General features: G+C 44.7%; 1 long non-coding RNA gene across 2 annotated transcripts in view; it reads right to left on the bottom strand.

Annotated features, from left to right (window-relative positions):
* Nucleotides 1-16,479, bottom strand: part of LOC128351395 (uncharacterized) — a 47,689-nt gene extending 31,210 nt beyond the window's left edge. Inside the window, exons 1-2 of one of the 2 annotated variants that reach the window (XR_008319751.1) lie at nt 16,350-16,479; nt 13,985-14,116 (exon numbers count right to left, since the gene is read on the bottom strand). This is a non-coding gene — a long non-coding RNA (uncharacterized LOC128351395). Of the gene's footprint in view, nt 1-13,984; nt 14,117-14,427; nt 14,545-16,349 lie in introns of those variants that run through there. The other variant, XR_008319752.1, reaches the window with a different exon arrangement.
* Between the last annotated feature and the right edge of the window lie 8,795 nt (nt 16,480-25,274).

Raw genomic sequence — 25,274 nt, 5'->3', positions numbered from 1 at the left:
TTTTTTCCTCCCTCCCTTAAAACAAACAAACAAAAACCTGTTTTGCTTCCTGTTCCCAGGACTGATCAAAAGTGTTATTGCATTTTCATTACAAAAGTAGTGAAATGCATACATTTCCATTAATTTAGCTGCTTTATGATAATGACTAATGCTTTGTAAATCTTTCTGCATAGATTATTGTTATTTCCTTGAAACACCTGTGGTGGAAAACTTTGAGTTGTGAAATGGAGCATTGTACTTTACACACACGGAAAGTGTCCTTTGAAACAGTTTGGTGGTGTGAGAAAAAGAATAACACTATTATGGTATTAGTTTTACTGATTCCTAATTACAGCTTTAAGTTAGAATTGTTAGTAGTTCTCTACCTAGGAGTTGATAGTGAGATTTAGTCGGGGGAAGAGCCACCAGGAGTGCACTTAATCCATTAAAAGATGTAGCTTAAAGTCATGGAAGCAGTAATCCCTACCTTTCACTTTTGAAAATCTAAAATTATACATATAATTTACTGTTGGGGGAACATCTAATCTTTTCTTTCACAGTTGAATTTGGTGATGATCACTTATAGCCACTTTATGTAAATACAATTAGATGGCTTATGAGAAAATATGTCAGACAAATGGCAAAAGTATCCCCTTGTTCTGCTGATGTAAGATGCAGTTGTCTTTGCCACAGAAACAATTCAGGGCCAGCACCAGCTTGTGAAGGGCCCTGCAACAAAGCCTTCCACTGCCCCCCTCCGATGGCACCTGACTTGCCACTAGGCTCTTCCCCCAATGCTGTCCAGACAGTAAGCAGCTTACCAGTCAATGGAGCAGTGTTAGTTCCTGATAACTTTAGAATCCCTAGAATGTTTTGGCCTCCAATGTATATCAGTGCGTGAGGCATCTAGGAATTTCTAAGATTCCAACACTGCTCAGGGACAGCACTGAATCAAGATCTGCCAGTGTTGCTCTCCACTGCCTGGTAAGCTTGCTAGGGCCCAATGATGGAGTTTACTGGGTGGCAACAGCAGCTCCTCCTTCAACACCACCAGTCAGGACTGGATTGGCAGCACAATTTGGCAAGGACTGACTGACTTATTTGACTGTCATAATCTTTTCTTACCCTCCTCATCTTCAAATGGACTCTGGAAGTTCTTGCAGGGCCATGGAGAAAGCCCATTTGAGCAGGAAAAATCAACAGTATGGAGTTACTTGCTTGGATGAGAAAGTCATTTTGCCACATTGTGGCATAGCTCAGGGGTGATGATCACTTGGTCAAGGGCTCCCAATGGGCCTGAGCCCCCAGCCAGTATCTGAGTTAGCCATCCCCTAATGCTGTCCGCAAAGAACACTCTTAAGAATTTGCTGTCAAAGCTTGGCAAATGCCAGCTCCAGGATTTTGAAAGCTCCCACCTTGGGCAAGGCATGATCAGGAAGCCTCAGAGCCTGGAAGAAGCTGGGTATTGTTTCCCACTACCTTCAGTTTATTGGGGGCCTCATGTGAAGATCTCCCTAGTGGTATAGTGGTTAGGATTTGGTGCTCTCACTGCCACAGCTTGGGTTCAATTTCCAGTCAGGGAAGTAAGGTTTTTGGAGCCAGCATGGTGAAGTGGTTAGAGAACTGGTGTCGGTTTGGGGAGGTTTGAATTCAAATCCCTGTTTAGCCATTCAGGGGCATATCTAGGGTAGGGCATGCAGGGCACGTGCCCCAGGCGCCACTTGAAGGGGGTGCCATTTTGTAAAATTATTATTTTTTTTAAAAGGCTGCCAAAAACAAAATGGCCACTGTGCATGCTCAAATGGCCTCTGAGGCCCTAGGCCATGCTAGGCTTGCAGAGGCCATTTGAGCATGCACGGTGGCCATTTTGTTTTCAGCGGCCATTTTTTTTAAAAAAAGATTGTTTTTAAAAATGGCCACTGTACATGCTCAAATGGTCTCTGCGAGGCCCTAGAGGCCAGCAGGGAGAGGGGGAACCTTTGCAGACCCACCCACCCCCCACGGCCTTTAGGAAGCCCCCTGAAAGGGCTACAGGTAAAAAAATTTTTTTAGAAAATTAATATAATATAAGACACTGTACACATATTTAGATTGGCACTATGTACAGAGGATCAGGGCTTGTAAATACTGAGCTGAAGCTTATGAGCTAGGATTGTATTCATTTGCTCTTACTTTGCTTCTTGTGATGTGAGTTAAATGTGATGTCTGAATAATATGGCTATTAATTGTGAGTTTGTCTTTGAATCAGTGTGAAATCCTTAGTATTAAGGCCCACTGGGAGTTTCTTGCTCTCTTTCTCTCATTTTAACTGTCTTTCTGAAATACTAGACTATATTCCAAGCAGTGACACTGTTTACTCTGCATATCCTTTAATTATTTTCAGAGTATCTGGGAAAAGTCCAATTCTCCATTTAATTTTAAAACTTATGTAATAGTGATGCTACAATGCATAGTAGAGAATTAGACAGGCACTTCTGTTTAGTTTTCCAAGTACACCTCCACATAGAATTTGGGTGTTTAATGAGCCCCAGCATACTGAAATTTGTAGTTTTCCAGCCCTTTTTTGTCCACCTATGTCCACTGCTAAATAGTTTTTGAAATATTAAAAGATTAATGAGCTTGACTTGTATTTTTCAGCTGATATTATGGCAAAGTTATCTGAAAGATGGGTGTCAGATGTTTGTACAGGGGGGTGCAATTTCAGTGCTTGCCCTAGGCTCTGTTTTCCCTAGATATGCCTCTGTAGCCATGAAACTCACCAAGTGACTCTGGGCTAATCACTTCTCTCTCAGTCTAACCTACCTCACAGGGTTCTTGTGAGGATAAATTTAACTATTGACATTTCTCTGGGCTCCTTGGAGGAAGAGGGAGATAGAAATATAAAAACAATGAATAAAGTAAGAATTGTGACCCTGTTGGGATGTGGCCTGATTGCCTTCTTGGGAATCTAGCATATGCCAAGCCTTGCTATCCTCTGGAACCAGTCAAAAGATGAGAGTTGCTGGTTTAGCTGTGACTATGCATTTCTAACTATTTCAGCCCAATGACATAGCCATCATTGGACAAAGGGATATGCATCTCTCTAGGCCACCAGGGTTGGGATGGATGCCATGGTGCTCCCTTGCCTCTCCCCTAGGATACCCCACTGTCCTCTCCTGCACCCAGTGAGTGAATAAAGAACTCATCAGTTGGGAGTGCACAACATGGCCCCTCTTTCACTCCTCCCCAAGGGCTGGCTGGGTGCTTACTTCCACTCCCTGCTTGAAGGAGAGAAAGCAAGCACCCAGCTGGCCCTTCACTCAATGGCTCAGAAGCACCTACCAGGTGCTGCCCATGTCCCCTGTATCAAGATCGGCATGCCAACACATGGGGCATGGCCAGCACCCAGAAAGGGAGCTGCATGGCCACTTTCTCACTCCTTGCCAGCCAGCACTTCATGACCAACTGGTTACTTTCTTTCTCTTCCGCATTCAGAGAGAGGGAGAGATAGAAAGAAGGCACCCAGCTGGCAACAAAGTGCCAGCTAGAAAGGAGTGGAAAAGTGGTCATGCAGCCCCTTCCAGGTGCTGGCCATGCCCCCTGAACTTTATGTTATCCTTAGGAGTAAAGGGATGCTGATTGGAGCCTATCCCCAGGCCACCGGCGAGCTCAGTTCACCCCTCTTAGAGCCTATCCTATACAAAACTTCATGGCATTTTCCACCACCACAAACCAAATCTAAGCTTATCTTTAGCAGCTTTATTGCGGCATAACAGATATAGCCTCTCTTCTTTCCCCCTTAGATTACTTACGATCTTCACAGTCATGTTGGTCATTCCAGAAGGTGTGAGTATGCATGTAAGCTTGATTTTCTGCTTACAGAATAGATCAGATGGCGCTAAAATTCAGACTTGGGAGGCAGACAGTTCAGAAAATAACAAGCCATGATGAGTCAGCCAAGCCCAAACCCTACCAAAGTTCAAATTTGGCTTTTAATTAGGGATGTGCCCAGACTGTTTGGCAAACTTCATTCTGAATCTGAACCGAATTCAGACCAAACCACGGGTGCAAATCGCTTTGGTTGATCTGATTGGTGGGGTGGTTGGTTCTATGAACCAGTTCGAAGCAGTTCAAAGTGGTTCATGATTGAACTGCTTGAACCAGCCTGTTTCACGGCAGACCAGTTGGCTATCTAACCAATTCTACACATCCCTACTCGTAATAGTTAATGTTAGTTCCTTTACCACTTGAAAGCCCTCCATTCTGTCAAATGTTTCCCCATAAGTTACCCTGGCAACAGGAAGAGACTAGGGCTAGAGATTGCTGGTTTAGAGAACTTCAGCAACTGCATAAGTCTCATCTTTAAGGCCTGGCTGATTCTAGATCCTTTTGGTAGAGAGGAACATTCAGTAATGTCCCTATCTGCAGTTTGAAGTTGTGATAAGCAACCTTTCTGAAAAATTCTGCTGACCTTACTTACATTCATTTAACCCCTTCCCATAGCTCTTGGACCTGAGCAGTATCCCAATTTTGCTTCTGGTTTTGCTTTAGGAGACCTCTGGTGGTCCTTCTAGCTAGAATCTTTGCCTGATGCATTCCCTTTACCGATCCACTTTTACCAGCAAAGGAATGTTTCCCCGCTCTCTCCACATGACATAACAAGAGTTAAGTCAACAAGCCAATAACTACTAACCATGATTAAAAATTATAGCAGGGGTAGGCAACCTTTGGCACTCAGCTGTTGTTGAACTACAACTCCCATCATTCCCAGCCACATTATGGTTGGGGATGATGGGAACTGTAGTTCAACAACAGCTGGAGTATCAAAGGTTGTCTACCCTTGTGCTCACATGGCAGTGTGAGAACAAGGGATATTGCTTCACACTAAAGCTTCCTGAGTACTACAAAAAGCCATACCTGAACACTGATGGACTCTTGGGAACAATGCAGAATTGGTTCCAGGGGTGGGAGAGAACCCCAGAAACTGGGCTCAAGCACTTCTGTGAGTGGAAAACCACTTGTGGAAAGTACTTGCACCTGGTTTCCAGGGATTCGCCCCCCAATGTCTCCCATGCCACATCCCATGCAATCCCTGGAGGGTCCCTCGACCCTCAGGAGCAGCTTTTCTGGTGCCCTGGATGGCATATGGGAGGAGAGGCAGAGGAGATACTTTGTGCAAGCATAGGTTTGCATCCAACTCTATGTTTGTACTTGCCCATAGACCAATGTAACAAGTGAACTGGAAGAATAGCATTACGTAGTTTATTGTTTTTATTGCTGCTGACTTTTAGAGAAATGTTACTTAATTTTTAAATGTTTGTTTTAATAGGTCTTTTAAAAACAACAGTACTTTGGTATTTGTAAAGGCATCCAACAAACATTGTGAAATACAGACATAAATACATATAGATAAACATAGTAAGGCACAGTTCTTGTAACCATGGTAGCAGTACTTCCTGTTTTGTTTATGGGAAATGTTGCTGAACATATTCATGATTGCCCAGGTCACATTATGTGGGCTATTTTTGGAAGGGCAGTATATAAATCAAATAAATAAATAATAAATTACTTCTGACCATGTGAACACATGCTTGTGGGGCACGTGTTTGTGGGATTGCTCTATGATCAAATATATACTTTTGTGAGAACAAGCCCTAAGATACATTTCTGTGAAAACATCTAATCAGGATTTTATTTTTAAGTGGGGCAGGGGAACAGTTTAATTCATTTTAATTGGCTTAATAGTGCATGATATTTATAACTGAGCTAAACTGTAGAAGCAGCCTGTGGAAAACGGAATCTGAGTTAGAAAATGAAAGAATTAGAAAATAAAAGTACAATCAACCATGCTTAAAACTGACCTGGAAGAGAGAAAAAATAGGAAAAGAAGAGATAATAATGGCCAACATGATGTGCAGCAGTAAGTCAGCTTCAGAAGGGCTGTGGGGCTGGAGAGCTTGCATTCCTGTGGCAATTGCACAGTCCCCTGTCCCCAATGCACAGTCGAGTGAGCACACGGATGAGCTATTTTTGCTTCTCTCCCCTCCCTCTAAAATCATTTCCCACTTGCATAAATATGCTCCTTAAGGTCACACAGCTCTCAGGAACATATTACTGCAAGTAGAAAGGGTGTTTGGAGAGAGGGAGAGAAGCAAAAATTGCAAAAAACCCCAAACCCTCCCAGTCTGCTCAGCTGTGCAACAGGATGTTGTTGCAGGGACTCTAGAAGTTCCCCGTGGACTCACAGCCCTTCTTAAGCTGAACTACTACTTCAGATCATATTGGCCAATAACTTTCCATCCTTTCCTATCTTCCTGCTCCTCACTTTATACAAACTCAGGGGTGGGGAAAAAGATGCTTCCTAAACAAATTATCCCCTTCATAAATTCTTAGGTGTTAGATATTATATAACTAGAAATATATATCACGAGACAACCAATCTTCCATTTTGTGAGAATTTGCTGTCCTAATGCAGGACCACACCTGCTTTGCTTCTAGTTCATCTTATGCTTTCGGTTGTAGACAGAGCTCTTGGGTCTTATAGCAATTCTAGACTGTCCTTTGTTGTTGCTCATCTGCATCACAATATTCAGCCCCTTTGGAGCTGAAGTGTCATGTTCTGTTGATATAAATACACATCTATCAAAGTGTGAAAGGTTCCTTGTGCAGATGATTCCAAGCACATAACTTGTGACCTTATGATTACGACTCTATGCATTTTAGCACCAGAATGGGATCTCATTGGTCTCTGTTTGTTACAGAACTATGCTTGCAGGATATACTGTACATATTAATTCATGCACAAAATAACTGACTCATCCTCATGAAGGATGGGTGCTCCCATGCACTGGTCTCTATGCTTTCTGTAGTATGGGTGCTCTTGCACAAGAATGTGAATACTTTTCAGAGCTTGCCTTTTCAAAGGGTCGAGTTGTGTGTTTCCACCTAATAAAGGTGGAATCTTGTTCTGGAGCATGGGCAAGTTCCAAAAAGTATTTGCACTCTTGTACAAAAGCACAGAAGTGGATGTACTTCAGAAAAGTGTGGAACCAGTGCAGGGCCTAGTGCTATTATGGATGCTGATGTTAGGAGCACCCACAGTTCATTAGTTCATCAGCCACTTCATCACACATTAGTTCATCACACTTCATCAGCCACTGTCTGTAGGGTATCCTTTGTCCATCTCTAATGTCATGGGTTATCATTCTAACAGTTCAAGATAGCTGGAAGTTGCACCTGGGAACTGAGCAAGGACTCATATAGATAGTTCACTTTCAAAGACACTCCTTCAGTGAAGAAGGGGAGCTCCAAAGGGCAGACCTAAACTTACTTGGATGCCCAATTGCAAAGCCTAAGTGGTTAGTATAATCCAGTGATTCTCAAACTTGGGTCCTCAGGTGTTATTGGACTTCAACTCCCATAATCCCCAACCAAAGGCCACTAAGGCTGGGGATTATGGGAGTTGAAGTCCAATAACACCTGAGGACCCAAGTTTGAGAATCCCTGGTATAATCTATTCTGTAAGATTAGCATTTTTGTTGAATTTGCTTCTAGAAATCTTGCCAGAAATGTTCAAGGAAGATAAAACAATTTTAAAGACAATTTTATGTCTGCATTTTTTAACGGTAAAGTTCCCACAAGGAATACAAATATGCAGCACTTGGAAGAAATGTTCCAAGTGCTCCAGATGGCCACTCTCAGCTTTCTCTCTTTAACATCTTTATTAGATCCAAATCTGTTCCTAGATGTTTCTCTGCAGAGCCTTGTTGACATTAGTGGCCCATTGGGTTAATCTTCTGTATATTCTGAAAGCATGGTACAAATCCTTATCAGATTTATGTCGAAATGTGCAATTAGAATGGAGCACACATTCTTGAAATAGTTGGGTTTTCAATGTAGGAATTTCACACAGTGTTCAACTCTATGCCCCTTGCATGCCCTTAGCCAACCATCCCTTCTGCATGGTGTTTGCTTGAAGTAATGGAATTTTAATAGGCATTTTGGTTGTAGCCAATCAATTTTTGGATAGTGCTAGTGGCCTCTAAATAATGGTGCATAATTATCTTAAAAATTGCAATGGAGCTATTGTTTAGAAAATGTTCTGACTTCAAAACACATTTCAGGCAGAGATTAATTTCCCCCATTGTTTTTCATATTCTTTAAAAGTGTATATCAGCAAGACTTTTTACAAACTTATTTTTGCAGCGTTATTATCCATTCTAAAAATCATTCTTATCTCTCACTGAGAACCAACTTTCCCTTTAGGGGGCCTTTTTTTCCAAACTGGGTTGTCTTTTCTCCCCACTGAATCCATAGCTGGAAAGGGTTTACCATGGGGCTGGTTTGAATGAGTGCTGCCAGCATGTGTGTTCCAGTAGGCGGTATTGAGACATTTGCTATTGCATTTAGTCCTAAATGTGGCACGCTGCACCAGCTTGATCTTTTTCCATTTTGCAAGCTAGTCCTTAACCATTTTTTAAAAGTCTAGTGAAAAGAAGTCTGAATTCTGCTGAAGTGTAAATATGATCCAGTTTCTCAGCGAGTTACTTTTGGTGCAGACCTTGCCTCTCACACATCCTTGTCCTGTCCATTAAGTATCTGCCCTTGTCACTGCTCCTGTACTTTCTGCATCCACCCATGGTCATCAGCTTTTCAGTACCATCAGTCATGTTTGTATGTTATATTATAAATAAGAACAATTTTATTTATTTATTTTTCTATGTAAACTGCTATGAGAATTTTTGTTGAAAAGCAGTATGTAAGTATTCATAGTCGTTGTCGTCATTGCTGCTGTAGTAGTGTGCTAGAGATGGTCAGGCCAGGGACAGGATAGATGGCCCAGATATAGTTCCTGACACTGCTAGATCAACTGAATGAGTTGAAGAGATGAAAACTGGAGCCTCAAGTGCCAGAAGCAGAATGTGTGGTTCTGTCTACCAGGCAAAGTTAAAAATTCAGGACCTGAGATTTCATGCTAGGTTGCCCTGTCCCAAAATCAGGAAGCCATGAGGTGAGGTGAGGCGAGGCGGTTAGGATAGTTCTGGATAGATCCTGGTGAACAACTTGCTACAAGGGCCAGAGATGGAATGAGGTCTTAAATACCAACAGACTCAGACTACCCCTCCCAGGTTCTGCCTCCCTACCTGGAGATCAGAAAAAGGCGCAGTCCTCTGGCCTGGAGTCTAGTACTTCTCTTCTGCTCCATTAAGTCCCTCCTGGCCTTTTACTGGTGCTCTTCTGCAAACTTTGGGAAGTGTAAGGCATGGTGAGTGGAAGAAGCCAGTTCATTTAGATGCTCAGGCTTTGTATGTGCCGGTTCTGAGGTCTCCAGTTCTGTGGTCTCCCACTGGCAGATTCAGGCTTCAGCCTGGTGTGAGAACTTGGGGTCCCAGTTCAAGTACTGGAGTTATATGGAAGCAGAAATCCTTATAAGGTTTTGGTTTTTTAACACTGCTTAACATTGACATTATTTTATAAAAAATAAGACAGTTGTACCTGAGCAATTAGTAATCCCCCAAAGCATGAATTGTGTAGGGATTTTAAGTGGCAGGTTAGTAAGGGTGATCCATTATGCCAGCTAATTGAATAGCATTTGGTGCTTATATTCCAGCAGAAACAAGTACTTCTGGAACATACAAAGAACTCAAAGAACTCATTATGAACAGCAATATCACTGAATTTTGCAGTAAATGAAGAGCTAATGTTCCTTAAAATGCATTACGATTTCTTGCTGACCTTTAAATAAACATTTTCTGCACCTTTTCAGCTGCTTTCTTGGCTTCTAGCTTTCATATGGTGCGCCTTGGACTTTGGCACAGAATTTGATATCCTGAAAACCCTACTTTAAAATTTCTCTTTTTAAATAAATGGATGTTCTAATCTCTATCATTACTAAGAAATGTTAGTATCTACTGGCTGTGCAAAAAGGCCACTACCAACGTGGTGATTATCTTTATATATAACTGGTGGGAGAGCAACTGGCCCTATCCAACCCCAGCATAAGCACCCCTCTAGGAGCTGTTGCTGCTGTCTGCCTTTGTGTCTCTTTTTAGATCATGAAATCTTTTGAGGTCAGGGGATCACCTTCTCATGATCGTTTTTCTAAATAAAACACTATGAAAACTGTTTAGTTGAAAGGTGATATATAAACAATGACAACATGTAGTTATCTTCAAAATCCAAAGGGTTTTTTGCTCATCAGGGGCCAGGGATGTTTTCAATGTTCCACACAATTGTATGACATTTCCTCCCTGCCTCCTGCCTTCCCACTCACTTCCTTTCTATAGGTAGACAAGGGTGTCAGTCTGACCACTACTAGTTTCAACCCACCAATCGGTCAAATTCCACAACATGGTTCAAAAGTAATAAACCTAATATTATAATGTTCTTGGTATGTCCTTCTTGTAACTTTCAAGCCTGAAGGTCCCTGTTCACCTCTATTAGTAATCCTCCTTTGTCAGCTTATTCTTTGCCAAAATAAACTACTTAAAAAAAAAGATTCTAAACCAAGACGATCTTGACATATCCAGGCACTTACTGCCTGGCAAATAAATACAACATTCTGTGAAATTATTTGGAATGAAGCAAGATGAAAGTGAAAAAGGATTTGGGGCCACATTTTAAAGATTAAGAACAAACAAACCAGAAAGCACAGTAGAATTTTGGACTGGAAAGATATCCAGCAACTGTAAATAAACAAAATTTGCTAACTCAAAGGAAGTAATGCCAGCTCTCTCCCTCCCCTTCCTGCCAACAACGCTCAGACATTATGTACCCTTTCTGGAATGTTTATCCACAATACTATGGCTGCAGTATATCATAATATAACTTATATATAGAGTGGGGGGGGGCACATTATGTATAGATGTCACTTTAGGAAGCCTTCTAAGCTGTCAGGAAAAGCTGTCAGGAAAGCTAATAAAACAGCAAATACTGGATGGTTTCAGAAATTATGAGCTTTTACAGGAAATGCTAAGGATTCTTCAGCTTAGCAAATAAAAGAACGATCTTGTCACTAAAATAAGCCATTCAAGGCAATAATCACCCATTCACAGTGGCTTCAAACACTGCTAGCGATTTATATTCAGTAGAACCACAACAAATTTAGTCTCCCACAGTTCAGAAAAGGTGAAAATCACCAAATAGACTAACTGATCATTTTAATAACTCTCCAATATCCTAGCAGTTTCAATTCTCTTAGCTTTCCCCACCCAGATTTCCCACTGCTCACAATTTCAGTGCTCCACGTGAAAGGCATAAAATGGATTCTATAATCTGAGTAATATTATCACACATGAAGGGAATGTTCTTTCGATATGTCAAATGCAGTGTCCATATTTCCCATTGAAGTCAGTGGGGGCCATCAGTTCTCCTTATCACACAGCAAGCTCCCTTAATGGATGGCAGCTCTGGCCAGGTGGTATGCCAGAGTTTCTCAAACTAGAACCCTCTTCTACTTACCAGAAGCCACAAATCCCATGTCTATTGGGGGGCAGATTGAACTAAAGCTCCCAAAACCACATGGGGAGGAACATGTACACAAGTCTCTCCCCACCTGGTTCACTGTCCTGCTACCACATAATCATGTGGGAGGTGGAATACATTAACCAACTTTCACAGTGAAATTTAAATGCTGTTTTGTATTTGCATTTGGATGGGCCTCTTGCACATTTGGTTGGGATGATTGTCCCAGGGGTATAACTACCATTAGGCAAGGGGAGGCAGTTGCCTTGGGGCCCCACTGCCTTGAGGGCCCCCCCAGAGGCACATCACATGACTCCCCACCCACCCGTGTTGCACCCCCTATGAATTATGTTGCGTCTCTTGGAGATTGGCAGGAGCAGAGAGTAAAAGAAACTCAATTCAATGTGAACTAAGTATACACCGTATTCATAATGGGGATGTGAGTGTGAGTGCACTATATATTGTGAAGTGTGTTTGTGCGTGTATATCAGTGGGGGGCCCATTTTATAATCTTGTCTCTGGGCCCACTCCCAACTCTCTACGCCCCTTTATTGTCCAGTATTGTCCAGACTGTCCTCAACGGTTTGATGATCAAGTGTCAATTTTGTGCACCCCACGGCTGTGCTCAAGCATGTGTGCATCACGGGGAACAGATATTAAAGATGGATGAACACAAAATGTTAATCATGTGTACTGAAATATAACTATTGTTAGCTGCATCCTTTCTTAGCTGGCTTTGCAGCATCTTTCTTCCTTGGCTTCTTCTTTCTCTGTGTCCTTTAGGACCCTCACTTTTGTCTGCTTCATCTGCCTATGCCTGAATTACTCCTGTTCCTCCCCATCTTTATTGCCCCTTAGAAACAAATCATCCTATAAGAAAAGCAGAAACAATGGATAGAGAAAGGTGGAAGACAGGGAAGGATGAGGTCTTACTTCCCTGTATGCTTGTTTACATCTCTTCCTGTCCTTGAAGGCACTTTAGATTATTCAAAACACTGCCATCACCATACATACATTCATTGACATGTCTGCAATATATATGCATATGTACTTACAAGTGTAATCCATTCCAAATCAGTTAAGCAATTCACAAGTTAGTCCACTTCTTTCTCAAATGTTCATGCATCTGCCATCTTTAATTGGGGTGGAGGACATAATCACAAACTATTCATGGATTTGTAAACCACCCTGAGCCATTATGGAAGGGCATTATAGGAACTGAATAAATAAATAACAAATAAATAAACTATGTTATTGATGTGTCCCTATAATTGTACAAAATGTAGTTCAAATTGGTTCCCACTTCCACCTCAAATGTGAAAACATCTGCCATCTCGGATTGTGGTGGATGACAGCATCACAAAGATTGTCATTAAGGTATCCCTACAACTGTTCCAAATTTGGTTCAAATTGGTTAGGCAATTCACAAGTTAGCCCATTTGCACCTCAAACGTTCACACACCCACCATCTTGAATTCAGGTGGATGACATCACAAACTATAAGAAGATAAACAATGCATACTGGGATCACCCAAACAGATCAACAAGAAACAATATGATCCCTAGCATACTCTACAATACCATATTTTGAAAAGTTCACCATACCATAACTTAATCCAACGTAGTACTGTAATAGAAATTTTTTACAGAATAAGATCAAACAAAACAAATTAGATTGGAAAGCATATCAATGAAACTAACTATGTAATGATGGAGGGTAAAGTTCATTGTGTGGAGAGTGATGTGATGCACATGAGTCCATACATCCACAACGATGACCCGGTGACCTCCATTTCGCTGTAGTTCTTTCTCAAGTGGAGAATTATCTTCACAAAATACTACTCCACATATTCCAAAATTCAGTTTTTCAAAAGTGTGTCAACAGCCACCTCTACTACTTCTAGATAATTCACTCAAACAGCCAAATTCTTGTAAGGTACAAAAGCTACCAAGCAGCTATTTGGCCAGGTGGGGGAGAACTTCCATTGGTGTAAGTGGGAGTTCCCCTCCCCGTTGCCAAACAGCAACTGCAGTGGGAATGATTCAGATGGCGGGGGGGCATTTTGAAATAAAGGCCTTCTCCCAGTGTAGCAACCCCAGTCCAGGTCAGAGCACTGAATGGCTGCTATTTGTATTTGTATTTGAAAATACAAATACACACACAGTACTCAATCACATGATAGGCATCTGAAACAACTTGCAATGTTTGGTGGAACCTTCTTTTATCAGAGGGCTATACAAAGATGTAGGAGGCAGGAAACCTGCACTGCAATGCATCAATATTATGAGACTCATAACTAACTAGTTCAATAGTTGATGTTAACAGCACTTTCCATTTTCATGCAGCTCTGTTTGCTTTAACTTAAAGCATTGACAACAAGAGAGATTTGCACCGTCACTGGGCTTCATAAGTTTTCAGATGCTATTATAAAAGAGAAATGCCCCTTCTCCATCTTTTAAACACACATTCTTGCACACTTTGTTTACTCAGATTTTCTTTTTAGGCATAGTACAGATAAACTTCACAGGTACAAAACCCTTTCTTAAATCCCATGTCACTTACCTTTTATCTTTTCTTCTAAGTAGACGTGAGAAGTTACAGTTGCACATACTCTTGCCCCTTTCATTCTGAGGTGCCTGCATGTCTGTCTTCTAACTCTTCTTCTTGCCTTTCAAGAGTTTCTAAAGCTCAGGCCTGTGAAAAGACAGAAACTTTGTCAAGAGTTCAAATACAAAAGTACGAATTCTCAGTACTTTTGTGCCAGTTCGTATGTGCCAATAAATAAATAAATGTTAGTATTACAGTTATTTGCATATAGACTAGATTTAGGCTCAAACTTGATGTGACATTGGAGATTCATGAATAAGATCTCCTGTATATTTTCTAAGGCCACATTTGGTCATCTCATGAAATCGGAGTTATACGTGGCTGGGGTTTGTGTAACTGCATGTTCAAATGCGTGAAAGTGAAGTTTGGACCCTAACTCAAACCAAAGGATCACTCACCAAATTCCAATTTGAACCTTGACTTTGAAGTGAGGTTTTCTGCTCAGGCCTCTGGTTTGTGGCTGCCTCCATTATGTCCAGTTGCAGAAGTGGAGGCAGCCATCCCTGGGTCTGGAGTTGAGGGAAGGAAGCTCCTTCCTCTCTCCATCCTGATTGGTTGCTGCAGCTGTCCATCAGTCAAAGAAGAGAGCCTGGCAGAGAGTCCTTCTCCTCTCTGCAGTCTTGAATTAAGACAGTTAAGTGCATGGCGGTGGGAGGCAGGGGTGTGGAACTACGGGTCCCGGTTCTGTGTTATGTCTGACTTTGGCCTTAGTGTTAGCAGCAGCTGCAGAGACCTGATTTTGATCAGAAGTGTGGTACAGGGGGCAAGGCTTTAACTCTTTCCTTCTACGCCATTTTCAACATCAACATTCCACCCTCAAAGTTCTTTATCCAGCAGGGCAAGAAATACACATACAATCCATATGTTTTGCACGTGGGGCAAATAGCAGCTTTTGCTGGAGGGAATTTAATCAGGAAAAAGGCATGGAGGGATGGTTCAACCCTTGAGCCAGGCCTGAACTGGTTTGGCCTCAAACTCGACATGCGCAGACACCCCTATTAGCCTTGTAACAGTAAGGCATTCACAAAAACCAATATGGAACAGCTCAGTCCTACAGTGTGGTTTGTTTATTGACATCTTATAGTTATCCCTGCTTGGATTTGAACTTGGATTCTATCACTGTAATATGTGCTTGGACAATGATTAATGATAAGAGGGCCAAATAACTTATGTGTTTATATGTATCTGTTGACAATAGTATTTGCATAGAGCTTTCCCATTACACAGAAAGAGAAGAGAAAATGTGATAGCAGTGTGCAGAACCAGTTCAGTTCAAACTGGGTTCGACTTGAACCGGGCCAGTTCAACCAGTTCAATTTTGAACTTATTCGGCCCCCAAAAAGAGGGGGCTGGCACAAGTTCAAACCAAAACTGGGCTTCACTCTGCCTTTGACCTTGAAGGAAGAGCTGGCTGCCTTAGCCTTCATTGCTACTTGTTGTTTGCATTTGCTGTGGACCCCTGCACAGGGGTGTAACAAGGTTGGCTTGGGCCCAGAGACAATATTTTAAAATGCCCCCCCCCCCCCCCGTCACTGCCTTCCTCTCCTTCTCCTGGCCGGGAGATGGGATGGAAACGCAACTAAGAACAGTAACCAACAATGTTAGGAAGGGCCACCACGTACACTGAACCTGGGTGAAAGTCACAAGGAATGGGTGTTATGCATGGGGAGGAGGGGGGCCTTCCACTCCAAAGATGACCATGTGCGTGGGTGACCACACGTGCCCCGCAACCTGTATAAGCATCTCCCTCTCCCCACCCAGTCCTCACTCAAAGCCTGCTTCGGTCCCGCGCCAGCCACATCCAGAGTGTGTGGTGATGGGCACACAGGCACCTCCCCCTGATGCCCACCCGCCCACCCATACTGGCAGCTCCCGGAGTGGGGCGAGTGTCCCACCTGCTGAAGCACTGGCCTGTGGGCGGGCATGTGTGTGGGGGATTTAAGTGGCCATGTGCAGCTGAGCGGTGGCCTATGGGCGGGGAGGAGAGAAGAGGGCCATTTGTGCCCATTGCTCAGTCATGCTGCGCCCTGTGGGTGGGTGGGGGGAGGAGGGAAGAAAAGCGGGCTGCGATGGCCAGCCAAGCGGCGGCCTGCGGGTGGGCGGGGAGAAGCAGGCTGGGCAGGGAGGGGGAAGAGAAGCAGGGGCCATTCCCAGCCATGCGGGCAGTTGGGGAGGGGGAGAGAAGCGGGCCATCATGCAGCTCAGCCTGTGGGCAAGCAGGTGGGAAGGAGGGGAGAAAAGCGGGCCACCATGCCCAGCCATGAGAGTGGGCGGGGAGAGAAGTGGCTGCTGCAGTGAACACTCAGTCAGCTCTGCTAACCTGGCTCTGAGTCCTCCGAGTCCTGCTGCAGCCGCTCCATGTTGCCTGTGTGTTCGTATGTCTCAGTCAGAGATTCAGTCTCAGGCTGCGATCATTATTATGACCTCTTCCTTGCTCGGTCGGCAGTGCGTGTTCCTTCCTCCAGGCAGCAGCTGACCCACAGTCACGTGACTTTTCTGGCCAATGGATGGGGAAGGAGGAGGAGCTGAAGCCCACATGATGAGGCAAAAAAATGGAGAGGGAGGAGGGAGGGCTACGGTGCTCCTGTCCGGTCCCAAACAAGGAATTTTAAAAAAAAAGATACAAGAAGAAGCTGGGGTGGGCACTGGGTGGGGGGAGACACATGATATGTCTCATGCGGGGGCCCCAGAGGCAGGGGCCCTGAGACAAAGGTCTCCCCTTGCCTGATTATAATTACGCCCCTGCTCTGCTCTGCTCTGCTGCTGATGGATGTCACTGTGCTATGCTGCTTCTCTTCTTGGATTGCCAGATTGCTTATCTTCTTATTGGATTACCAGATACTTCTTGGTGGATTATTTTGCTGCTGCTACTTGGCCTGATTGCCCAAAATGTCAGAGCAGTAAGCCCCCCAGTTTTTGTACTTTTTGTTGGTTTTAGTTTTTTGTGTGTGGTCAGGTCTAAAGTTAGGTTTTGTGCTTTTGGTGTGGTTTGAGGCTTAGAGCGTGGTTAAATAGAACCTAGTTTGGGGGAAGGGATGTTCAGGAGGGCTCAGGGTAGAGCTAGGAGCAGGATTACATGCAGAGGAAGGGGTGATGCTGATTGGGGATGAGGGCCTACTCCCCAAGTTGCCACTGTTACCTTAGAGGCCATTGCACACAGGCTAACATTTCTGGTGATGCCTGCTCCCACAGCACAGGCACCTATGCTGGCTGAGGTAGAAGTAGGGGGAAACTCTGTCAGGGAAGAAGCTCTTCCCTTGGTGAGAGTGGAGGAGGAGGTGACAGCTCTTTGCTCAGCCAGATTCCCCTCCTCTTCCCCACTGATCCCCCTTCTTTGTGTGAACCTCACCCAGTCCGAGACTGAGGCAGAGCAGGAGGAAGCCACTCCTCTTGAACCTAGACCTTCACATCCCTGGACGGATGGGGGTGGTGGTGATGGCCCATAACCAGCAGGTGCAGTAATACCTCTACCACCCAAATGGTCCAGGACCAGCTCAGCACTGTGTGGGAGCACTGTAATGCTGAACTGAACTTACACATGCTGTCTGCTCCCACTGCAGGGCACAGGTCAGCAGGGGCAAGGACGTCAAGCATCACAGGACGTCGTTGATATGGAGGCACCTCAGATGAATCCTGGCATTCTTGCTCCTGCTGGCAGTTCTAGCTATGGCTGAAACAAGTTGCTCTCACAGAGTGCACCTCAAATAAGTTTCACATTGCAATTTGCAATGCATATTGCAACCCTGCCCTGAAAATACACTGCAGAAGAACAAGGAATCGGTCCTTCTCAACAAAGAACACACCTTTCAAACACAGAGCAAAAATGGACAAAAAAAGAATCACTGACCCAGAGTCCACTGCCAGCCATAGTGCCTACGCGGCAGTAACAGCATTAGCACAAGTTGCTCTGTCGCAGACAAGTTGCTTTATCATACACACTCCTTACTTCCTAGCATTGCAACAGCTGCCATAGCAGTACCCTTACTTAGAAGTAAGCATAGCCATTAGCTCAACTAGAGCACCTTCAGCCACATTTTGACTGAGTACACCTTGCAATGCAGATTGCAGAGTAGACCAAAACAGCGAGTGAAGCACAAATGTCTCAAGGTCAGACATGGAGCTCATCATAGCAATCACCAAGAAATATCACACACACACACACACACACACACACACACACGCACACACGCACACACCTGCCACTGTCCATTTCTCACCACAACACTATCTCACAAACAAAACAAACCACAATTCAAGGCAGGCAGGCACCCAAGTTCTGCCTTTGTCACACTGAGATCCAGCAAAACCAGATAGTTATAGCAGCAATACCTCAACATATTATACTCTGTGCTGAGAAAAGAAAACCACAAAATCAAACCTTTCTTCTGTTGGAAGTGAAGAACTTTGCGCTGTTTCATGTCTCAATGACAGAAGGGGACAGACTAGTGAGTCAGAGGGCTAGAGAGGTCAAGACATTGGTCATCCCTACTGCTCTGACACTATCCCTTTGGTATGTAGATTGCTGTTCTTAGGGACTTCTTTGGTATGTAGATTGCTTTTCTTTGGTATGTAGATTGCTGTTCTTAGGGACTTACTTCCTGCCTGCCTGGCCACTTCCTCTTCCTTCTTTTTCCTTTCTTCTCCCTTGCAGCATGCAAGCTCCTCTCTCCCTGCACCATGTGTGCAGACATGCATCCATGTGCATCCAGCTAGCTAGCTAGATTAGAGATACTATCTCTCCACTTTACTATCTAGAATGGAGTTCACTAATAAATACTCCTTATATTGATTTGAAACTATGAACTGGCTCCAAGTTATTTTGCTTTCAGCATACACGCATGCCTGGGCAGACTCCGTTGTGTTGTGCCTCTGTGCACTCTGCTATATTAGAAGGGTATGTCTTACCAGAGAGAATTACCAACATCTTCCACCTCTCTCGATTTATCCTCTTCAAGAGAGGCCTCCCAGTCCCTTTGAATACATCTTGAAATTCCCTCCTTTTGTGTTTCCCCTCCCTCCTCCCTTGTTGTCATGGGAGCACAGTTGCCCATGACAACACTTGATTTGTATGATAACAAGCCAACCAAGAAGCAAGGCGATTGCAGGCCAATTGGAAGCCAGTGCCAAAAAACCAATCAGCAAGGGAAAAACAGGTCTCCAAAATGGCGGCCAGAACGTTTTGATTGAAATGGGGTTGTTCTGCTCAGAGTTTGAAACAGGCCCTTTATTTAAAAAGTTTATTTATGTATTTAAAACATTTCACCATCAAATCATTCTGCACATCCCTAAAGTTTTTCCTTTCCCACTCCAGCATCAAAGTCTGTCCACCCACCTTCATCAGCAGGAGCTGAGACTCATGAAAGAAGCACAACATTCGTTAACTGATCCAGTTGCTTCTTCCTAGCAATGTTACAAAGTGATGCAGGATCCAACCACACAAAAGAGGCTCCCACACCATTCTAATAATGTGTGAATTGCTGAGGATTAAGGGGCTGTATTTTGAACCATACTTAGCAGAGACCATAGAAGCTTCTGAACTTCTACAAATTTTACATGCTGCCATGCAGAACTTGTGTGCGGTAGCAGGATTGGAGTCAGAGAGCAGGAGAGAGGAGTAGAATTGGCTTGAGTGATCTGGGGACTTGAGTAGTAGTTGGAGGATAAGAGTGATATGAATGTCTCTGTAGAACGGGCAGTAGAGAAGAACATGCACTGTTATTTCAACGTGCCCAGAGTTGCAGGGGCTAAGGGGAAAGCACCGCATAGTGTCAATATTTTGGAATTTCCATCTGCATTAGGTATTCGGCAGGGGATGTAGTGAATCTTAGTCTTTCATTGATGAGGAAGTTCGGGACCCGCCTATGTTGGTTTGGTGCTCTATGTCCATTATGCACTGTTTGATAAATGTTTTCGCCTGTTCATAGCGCATGGCAAGCAGTAGGAAGGGGGGGGGGTCCCAGTGATGACATTTTTGTCAGAAGTGTCCATTTCTAATTGGACTAATAGTTGACATGTAATGTTAGGGGGGCTAGTCCCAGTGGGTTAAGGGATAGTTTTGACCAGTAGTTGAGTTTGGCCATCCAAATTCTGCCCTCCACTTGCATCAGACCTGTCTCCAGACATAGGCTAGCATTAGAGACTTGGAGAACAGTTCTTAAGAATTTGGACTGGACAAGCTCCAGTGGGGTGAAGGTGGAGAATGGGCCCAATTGGGCCCCATAGAGGAGTTGTGCCAGTGGCTTGGCTTCAAACAGTTTGAGGGCTCCAGGTATGTAGCCTCCTCTTTTCTGGAAGAATTTAAGAATGGCTAAGGTGTTCCTCTGTGCCTTTTGAGCAACATAAGAGCCATGAGCTTTTCTAGTGCCAGAAGTGTGGAGGGCCATCCCCAGGTATTTCAAGCACAAGACCTGCTCAATGTTGTGCCTGTTTATGTCTTGGGTCTCTTAGCAAAGTCCATGATTTTGGTTTTATGTCAGTTGATTTCAAGCTGGTCTTCCTTGCAGTATTGGGCGAGGGCCCTCGGAGCTCTTCTGAGAACTGGGGGTCCTTGAGAGGATTACTGTATCATCTGCATAGAGAAGAGTAGAGATGTGTTTCTCTGTGAGCTTGGGAGGGTGGAAATCTGATTTGTTAAGATGACCAATCATAGCATTGATATAGAAGTTGAGCAGGAGCAAGGCAAGAATGCAATCTTGTTTGACAACCTTCCACGTTGGGACAGCATTTGAGAAGTGGCCTTGGGGGTCGCACCTTACTTTGAAGGATGTGTCTCCATGTAGGATGCATATGAGTTATAGCAGGCACTGGTCAATTGAGGAGGCTTCCAGCTTGTCCCACAGTTTGACTCGAGAGATAGAATCAAATGCTGCCTTGAGGTCTATGAAATCTGTGTAGCGGGAGGTTGTTGTATGGGTGGAATTTTTCTCAATAAGATGCTGTAGAACTAAACACCGATCAATCATAGATTGGCCCTCCCTGAAGCTGGCCTGCTCATCAGCAAGGATATTTTCTTGGCCCAGCCAGTCATTAACTTTCCTTGTCTGGCGTAGAGCTTACTGACTGTGCTGAGTCGGCTGATAGGTCTATTGTTGGTGGGGGGTGGGGTCATCCTTTCTGCCTTTTTCTTATGGGGACAATGACTAGCCCCTAGTCCTTGGAAATATGGCCCTGTGTGTCAATACATGTGAAAAGCGAGGCCAAAATGGGGGCCTACCACACTGAGATGTTTTTTATTAACTCCGGGGGAATTTAGTCATCTCCTGGGGCCTTCCCAGGTCTTACTTGGGAGATAATTCTTTTCTTAATCTCAGATGTTGTCACTGGTGATCATGTGGGTGAGTCCTCAATATTACGTTGGGGGAAGCTGTGTTCCGCGGCTACATCTTCATATAGAAATGTTTTTTCCAAAATCTCTAGTGGGATATAGCTATCCAGGTGCATTGGACCATTACTGGGAAGGTTCCCTGTAATGCTCTAGAATAAGACTGAGTCATGGGATCTGACTGCCTGGATGAGGAATGACCAGGTGGCTTTCATAGCATCTCTTTTCTTGCAGATGAGCAGTTGTTTCTATTGCCCCTTCTGCTGGAGGAAGTCCTGGGTAAACACTGGGCCTGTATTGGTACTGTAGGCATGTTAGTTGCTGATGTGCCTTTTCCCCCCCATTGATGCAGTCATTGTCAAACCATAGCTTTGAGTGGTGCACGTGCTGCTTTTGGTGAGTATTGCTTCTGAATTAGGTGCTTTTGGAGCTCCTGCACTAAATTGCTGTAAATCTCTAAAGTTGCATCAGAGGGTTCTGCTGTAGTCAGAGAGAGCTGGATATGCTGGAAGTGTTCTGAGGTGAGTAAACTAGGCATCACTTGGTTTAAATGGATGGTCCATTTTGCATGGCAAGCTCTCCCTGCTGGTAAAATGTGGGGTTGTTAATGGTTCTCAGTGTGGGACTGTTGGATGAAGGACTTTAGTCATAGGGAGATCAGGAAGTGGTCGCTGTCAAATTGGGGAATAACCTCAAAACGATCAGCAAATGGAAGAAGGTTTCCAGAGCTGATTATGTAGTCAATGACAATCATTCCGGATCCAGACCAGCAAGTGAATTTGGTGGGGTGATCATTTTTGAATGAGCCTTTTAAAATAAAGAGATTGAGCCTGGTTGCCATTTGGAGCAGGCAGAAGCCCACATATTTTGACCTCCTGTCCTTGGAGAGGCAGGTGAAAGGGAGTCAGTCTGCTTCAGGATTGGGTGGGTAGTACTGGTGTTGTGCATATAGAGTGTTGTCATCAGGGCCCAGCCTGGCATTGAGGTCACCTCCCAGTACAACGTGTGTGTTGCGTTTGGAGAAGAAAAGGTCTGTTATGTATTTTCCAGCTTGGACCACAGATTTCTGACCTGGGAGTCCAACACTGTGGAGGGAGGTAAATGTTAATTAGCAGTAGGGAACAGTTCAGTTCAGTTCAATTTTATTACAGTCATTGACCAGAAAAGAGAACATAAAGAATACAAATAACAATGCCAGTATAACAAATATAAATAAATAGGGAACAGTTTATGAAGTGGATTGTTACTGCTATCACTTACTGCTTGGGGGGCGGCTATGTGAGATGTTGCATTCAGGGTGGTGGAAATTAGCACCCCTAGTCCACCTTGTCCTGCCCTGGCTAAAGCCCCTAATGAGTTTGAGTGAAATCCGTTGAATGTGAGATCCTCAGCAGTCCAAGTTTCCTATTCTATTATGAAGATTTGTTGGGAGTTGTCAAGGGAGGAGGTGTCTCTGGAGCTGCTATGCCAACCTGCCACATTCCAGGACAGAAAGGAAACCTTGTGCTGGTCTCTTGGATGCCAAAATGTGTTGCTGTGGGGTGGGGCCTGGGTGGGAGTTCCTTGTGGGGGGTCCAATAGAATTCTGGGGGGTGGCTGGGCAACTGTGGGTGGCTCTTGCAAGAGAGCGAGTCGTGATGCATATGCTTGTTCTTGTGCTCTTGTCTCAGGGGACTCTGGACCTCTTTCTGGGTATGAGGCCTCCTCAGAATGAGCCACAGTTCCCACAACGTGAGCAAGCAGACTGGGAAGATTAATGCAGTGATGTTGCCCAAGTGGGGATTGTTGGTGAACAGCATTCCTGGGCCCATGTCATTTGAGCTGGTGTCCCTGGGGGTTGTGTGTGTCAGCTGATGTTGGTGGTACAGTGGATGCAGTGTGAGAGCTCCTTCCTGTGATGTATCACTTTCTGTATATGAGGGCATGGGTAGCTGTGCCTTTGACAGTTTCCCTGGGATTGTGAGAGTTGATTACAGCTCTCACAATTACAATTTTGGGGTTACAATTTGGGGTTGTGCAAATGATGCATCTTTAAGGGCTGCTATTCCTATATCTTGTGACTGGGGCGGGGTGGGGGGGCTTCCCCAGATCCAGGATCCCTGGGCAGGGGCGTAACGAGGCTGGAGTGGGCCCAGAGACAAAATTTTAAAATGGGCCCCTCGCTGAAACACACACACTCACTTCACATTTGACTTGCCTTTGGGGGGCCCCTCGAGGCATGGGGGCCCTGAGGCAGCCACCTCCCCTTGCCTAATGGTAGTTACGCCCCTGTCCCTGGGGCATGCAGAAGGTGGTAGGGGCTCTTGGGGTATGGCAGGGGGAGTGGGTGCCCCTCCCTTTGAGGTTGCTGAAGTAGTAGGTCTTGCTTTGGGTTCTTAGTTGGAGGGAGGCTTATTTGGGGGTTTGTGGACTTGGCTTGGGTGGGCTCCAAGGGCAACTCACTCAGCATGTTGGAAGGTGTGGGTGGAGGGGGCTCTGTGTTTCGCTATCACAGTCTGAGCCAGCAGTGAAGTCAGAAAAATGGACTGACAGCTATCATTTGGGCCTGAGAGGGGTTCCAGCATTGGAACTTAGGTTGGACTGGACAAATGCATCCGTGGTATTGAGTGGTTCTGGAGTTGAGTAGTTGAATGGTTCTGGAATGGTCTGAGAGGGGTGAACATGCATGTTGCTGCCACAGTCAGTGAGCTGAGGTTTGGGATGAGAGAGGAGGGCTAACAATGGCTGTGCTTTCTTTCGAACAGCAGTGAGTTGCCTCGTCAGTTCAGCAAAATCAGAAATCAGAGTCTATAGACTTGTGGAGTTCATTCTCTTCAGGCAGTGGAGAGTTAATCTGCTGAAGCTTGAAGAGCATGCTACTGGAATGTGTATTGCGGTCTGAGTTTGCTGTTGTGAAAGGTTTATCTGCAAGGTCAGCTGTCTCTGGGAGCAGAGGCCCACTGCTCAGTCTCTGAAAACCCGAACGGCCCTGATGTTAAAGCTATGGAAGAGATATCCTCCCATTTGCATAAGTATGAGCAGAAGCAAGGATTGCGAAAATGAGATAAAGTTGCGCAGGAAATCTGGCCATGTGGGTAGAAAGTGAAAGGATTTCAAGTCTATATGCCTGGGTCGGCAGTTAAGGAGCTGTTGGCAGTCAGGGAGAATGGTATTGCCTTGCAAGATGACCATCTTTGGCCATTATTGGGGTTCACTACAATATGCAGCAGTACCTGGGATGGTTGAAGCACTTGTGAGGAGTTGACAGATCAATTCATGTTAGGGGGCCCTGCTCTGCTGGTGTCTTGAGTGGAGAGTTGGCAGTGGGCGCAGGGGAAGGAGCTGTCCAGGTGTTGCTGAGGACAAGTTCTGCTGGGCTTTTAACCCCACTGCTGCCTTGGGATTTGAACAAGTCAAAGGCATACCTGAGTTGGCCAACCTTTGCTGCAATGTTGTTTAAATGCCCCAAAATTTGTATCATCGTTTCTGCTGTTAAAAACATGCATTGCTTAAGTGTTGTGTGAGAAGGTCATGTGGGAGGGCATGCCTGGGACTTTTGAGTCCCCTGTTTCTCTATTCCGGGGCGGGGGTGGTGGTTCTCAGGCCAGAACTCTTGGATGGTGAGGAAGCAGCCTGATTTAATTCTAACTCTCTTAATGCAGGCTTCTTGAGGGAGGAGGGAGGTCACTGTGCTCAGGGCCATAAATCCATTCTTAGATGGTACTCACGGCTCCTTTAGGCTCAGTGGGAGGAAGATAGGAGTCAATTCTCATCTGCTTCCCTGCCTTGGCTGAATGATGGTCGCCATGGTGGTCGCTACTGGGCTTTTCCTGGTTCTTTTCTTGCTTTTGTTCATCATTGTTTGTCTGGGAGGGGGGAAAGGACACTTTAAGGATGGGAGCTCAGGAGCGGAGCTGCTAGCTTGTCACCATCTTGGCTCCTCCA

This window comes from Hemicordylus capensis, chromosome 3 (genome assembly GCF_027244095.1).
Source record: "Hemicordylus capensis ecotype Gifberg chromosome 3, rHemCap1.1.pri, whole genome shotgun sequence".
In the NCBI taxonomy this organism is placed as follows: domain Eukaryota; kingdom Metazoa; phylum Chordata; class Lepidosauria; order Squamata; family Cordylidae; genus Hemicordylus; species Hemicordylus capensis.
This window is presented reverse-complemented; position numbering and strand designations above follow the sequence as displayed.